We start from the raw sequence: 4,989 nt of genomic DNA, 5'->3' as shown, positions 1-4,989 counted from the left end.
GGTGACCTTCTAACTAGGGCATAAGTAGCAATTTTGCGCAGTGAAGATGGTTATCCGTCAGATTATTCTACTGTAATATCTCTGCTGTGACCAGTGAGACCCAAATAATTGCGTCTCCTGGAAGTTAGAGAGTGGAAGGGGAAATTAATTTCTATGACTTTTTATTTATCGGAACATTTAAGCTTGAAAAAATATTAGATATCTGAACTTTATCTCACTTGTAATGACCTCGAATAAAAAAGAGGATATAACAATATGGGTAAAATGAGCTGCTGGGAAAAGTTTGCTGCCAGGAAATCAGTTGCAAGGGATTGATCTGCCTGAGGCCCATTTTCACTTCATCCAGGGCAGAGGTATATTAATCAGTGCTTATTTTAGCAGTTTATTTAGTCTGTCTTTAAAAACATGTTTTTTTTTTTTATTTAATAGGGAATGGTGAGTGCTTTTTCAATAATTAGAAATAGAACATATTCTCTTAGATCTACTTAGCACTGATAATTTTACTACTGCATCAGTGTTTTTTTTCCTTTCTCTCTCTCTTTTTTTTTTTTTTTCAAGATTTTATTTCTAAGTAATCTCTATACCCAACACGGGGCTCGAACTCACAACCCCAAGTTCAAGAGTCACACGCTCTACTGACTGAGCCTGCCAGGTGCCCCTGCATCAGTGTTTCTTAACCTTTTTGGGGAACCATTCTGGAAACTTAGTAAAAGCTTTGGACTCTTCCTGTAGAAAAAATACACATACACAAATAGAAATTTTGCATGGAATTTTGAGGTGTTTACTGATACCCCAATATTCTTCCAGGGGAAGCCTTAGAGTTCAAGCTGGGACCTGTTGAAAACCCTGCTTCTACATTTTTCATGTGATGACAAAGAATCTGAGTGTAGTCAGACCATTTCTCTACATGTCACGTCTCTAATTTGTTCATTATGCTAGTCTCCCCACTAGGAAAATGATCTTGGTGCTATTTTCTTGTTCATTCTTGGCGAATATATATTAACTACCTATTTTTACTCTAGTTTAGTTCTCACCGACCCAGACTAGCAGAAGTAAGTGATCCTGTGGATCATCCAAAATAATGCATTATTCACAAGGCATATAGGCTGAGGTTACATGACATTTATTTGAAGCAATGTAAGCCCTAAATGTATTTTAATTACTATTAGTACTGTGTGCCTTTCTCAGCATATATACCCTAGAAGAGACAGAAGAAATGTGTCGAAAGATGGAAGGCATTTTGCATGTATGACAGGATGGCGAATGGGAATTTTCTGGTTGTCCCGTAATTGGTGACTTGATCTCAAAGCTGAGAACAAGGAAGTACTAGGCTCCCACTTTCTAAAGAGATAACCACCAAATGGATGTCAGAATCCTCTCTGCGGGATTTACTAAGGGATCAGAACTAGCCTCAGAAGGTTTCAGGGTAGCGAGTAGCACAGTGCTGTCTTGACTCAGACTGCTTCGGATCCAGACTAGCCACACGGCTGGGGAACCAGGAGCAAGTCGGTCCCCCCGCCTCTCAGTCCCTCAGGAAAATGGGAATAGTAGTAACTCTGAAAGTTGTCCTTAAACAGTTGTACTTAGCACAGAGTAAGTGCTCAGTGGTGCTTATATCTAGCATCTGGTAAGTACTCAATATTTTCTGTGCTTCCGGGTCCTCCTTTTTAAATATCTATTTCACATGGGTATTATGAAGATTAAGGGCCAAGATCAACATAGATGGAAATAAATATAGAAGTACCCGGCCCCTGGTAAGGAGTCAATAAATGCATCATTTTGCCCATAGTTCATACAGCCATCACCGCACGTGTGCGTGTGTTTGTGAGTATGTGTAAAACACCGAGAACACTGAGAAGAAGAAGAGATGCAGTTGAAGGCATGGATGTGGTGAGCCCTGTGGAAAGTGGGGTGTGTTGTTTGCCAAGAGTAATTCCATACAGGAAAGAGTTGTTCTTCCACCTGCAAAACAAAGTGAGAGGGAGGCTCCCTAGAAGGGGGCAAGGACTCCATTTCCTTATTGAGTGCTAGTTTAGCAAAAGCCTTGCTGACGCTCCATGTTGCCGGTATTCTTCCCTACTCCATTCAGCATCTGAGCATCCTTTACGTATCACCTCCAGTGATACTCCAGCTTTCCCTAACTTTCAAACCACATAAGATCCCTTGAATAGGTGCACAATGCTTTTCTTTATAGAACTTACCAGAGTTGATCCTTCCCATAGTCATTTGGGGACTATTTGCTTAATGATTATCTAGCTTAATAAGACATAAAGTTCATTAAGACAAAGACTGTATTTTCATACTTCCAGTGTCTAGCTCAGTGACTTGCTCATAGTTAAGTATTTGATAAATTTTGGGTAAATAAATGGTGCAAATTGGATGATAGAATAATCAATGTTCAGGTGTTGGAAAGGTTCCCATGCTCCAAAAGAAGCACAGTGCTAGATTAGCTTAGCTATGAAAGAAAAAGATTAATTCTGGTTAAATGATCATAGGAGGTTTATCATGTAAGTGTAGGATTAGAATGAGAATTTGAAGAACGGTAGATGACAATAAACAAATTGAAGGGGACTGAAATCTAAGAAAATGTATGTGTGCTAAATATACTGGACTGTGAATAAGTGAATTTGGGAAAGAAGAGAGCAGATTGTATGGAAAAATAAGAGATGCATCTATCATTGTGAGGAATTTGTTGTAATACATCCCCTTCAACGCGATGCTAATTATTTGGATAATTTCCCCCATAAAGAGTGGTTAAGTATTGAAGTTTTTAAGCTGAGAAGGACATGAGATGTATATCACACAGGGTTCAGTATAGAAAACCAAAACTAGTTTCAGTATTTTGAGCAGAAAGTAACTTAAGAGAGGATTAGGTAATTTTAACATTGCTGGAAGAGTTGGAGAAGTGAGCTCCATATTGGGCCTCCAGAGCTGGCTATAAAACGTTTCTCAAAACCCAAGAAGCTAGAAAATAGACAGTAAAACTCTGCAGAAAAGTTTTAAAACTGGTGCAGAAAAGAATTCCCATCAGTGTGACTGATTATCAACAGAAACAAAACAGGTCAAACATATAAAATGTCTCCATATTTTTCCTGCTTTTCAAATAGCACATCATTGCATACAATTGACAAAACCTAGTAAGTAGCAAGAAACCCAGCAGTGGAGCTCCCAAGTTGGTGAACACATTGATGTACTAGGAGGATGGGGTGCACCCAGAGAGGGCATGGAAACTCCCCCACCCCCATACATTTTACTGTGCATCTCTTCCATTTGGCTTTTCCTGAAACATATCCTTTATAATAAACTGATAATACAAGCTGAATCTAGAAGTTTCTGAGAAGAACATTTGAGTTCCTACCAGGGCTTCTTGCAATGAAATACACCAGCAGCTGCAATCACATGCAATCCTATCACACCTTCATGATGTTTCCCTTGGCCAGAAATATACTAAGGATCTCAAGAATAGAAGCATTGAGCAAATTATGGCAAGACAGAACCACATAAAATACTCACTGGATTTTCTTGACAAATATGGTCATGCTGCACCAGCCAGCAGAAGTACTTTCTGTGTTGTGTGGATATTTGGAATCACACAGATTGGAATAGAATGGAACCTGTCCTTTGTTGGAGTCACCACAAAGGAGTGAAAACATCAGTAACCATTATAGTTGCCATAACACAGAATTGTTTCAAAACCAACTTGTCATCTAAGCAACTCTTACTACTCATGATAGCATAATTGAAGAAATAAAGTACATTTGAAACCTTAAAAAAAAAAACTAGCAGAAATCTAAGAAATGTAGTCTTGGTTTATCTCCATCTCTCTGTCTCCCCACACCATATTATGTCTCACCACACTGTGGGGAAGAAGACATGAAGTTTGCTAGGGTCAACCCACAACACCTCACAAGGAAGTGTTTTTTTGTTTTGTTTTTAATTCAGTGTCAATGTACTAGTTGGCTTGAAGTTAAGAGACTGATTTAATGAAGTTGGTGAGGGGGGAAAAAGTTACCAGTTGCTTACCCCGCAGTCCGTGTATCTGCATAAATGTGGTGCTTTCAGGTAAGACAGAAAATCCAGCCGACCTAACAGATGACTTTCTCTTTTCAGCATTGGTATATAAATTTATTCCCTTTAAAGTACATAATCAGTATGTTAAAAAAAATCTTTAGAAGCTGAACTCAGACCTTGGCAACATTTCAATTCTTAGTTAGAAGAGAGATCAAAAGCTCAGTATACCTTTTGAGTTGTTTCCCACTGAAAGAAAGGAGAGGTAGAGAAATGTGGGCAAAAAACATAACCAACATTTGAAAGCCTACAAAGATAGGGTTTTAGCTTCTCAAAAAAAAAAAAAAAAACAAATATTTGAGGTGATCACTAAAATCTCTTGTTTTAAAATATTACTACAAAAATATCGCCTCTGAGTATTACACGTCCAGCAACAGCACCCGATTTGGTTAATCACCAATAATCCATTCATCTAGTCGATGTGTAGCCATGGCCAGTCCACTGCCTACACCCCAGCCTACATTTTGCTTTTTACAGTCCTTCCATTTGGAAGTGAAAGTCAGGATCCTCGCCAATAAAACAACCACCTCCAATGTTTTCAATATTGCTTCTATCACCCTGGCAACACAGAAGACAGGACATAAATAGTTGCTCTGCCCAACATATCTCTTGCCTTGTTTTACTTGTGGGAGTGAGAGTTGTCAGGGCAAGTTTATACCAAAGTTAAAAGTAAATTTTGACTTATCAATGGCCAGATTTTCTAAAAAGTGCATCCACGTTTTATGTAGACCATTAAGTGGAAGTGTAAATAAAATATAAACTCTATGAGGACCAAGAAGATACTTACTTTGTTCCTCAGCACTCAGCAGAAATAGATGTTCTATAAATAGTTACTACATGGATTAATTTGTCCAATGCAGGCGTGTCTCAAGTCAAAGCATACAGTTTGGCTTTATTTACATCACTGTGCTGGTAGCATTA

At 38.5% G+C, this 4,989-nt stretch overlaps 1 pseudogene; it reads left to right on the top strand.

The window, feature by feature from the left end:
* Nucleotides 1-3,420: 3,420 nt before the first annotated feature.
* On the top strand, nt 3,421-3,659 carry LOC113911974 (annotated as a pseudogene).
* Nucleotides 3,660-4,989: the final 1,330 nt, after the last annotated feature.

Source organism: Zalophus californianus, chromosome 12 (assembly GCF_009762305.2).
Source record: "Zalophus californianus isolate mZalCal1 chromosome 12, mZalCal1.pri.v2, whole genome shotgun sequence".
NCBI lineage: Eukaryota > Metazoa > Chordata > Mammalia > Carnivora > Otariidae > Zalophus > Zalophus californianus.
The sequence above is the reverse complement of the archived record's forward strand: the minus strand, read 5'-3'. Positions and strand labels throughout refer to the sequence as shown.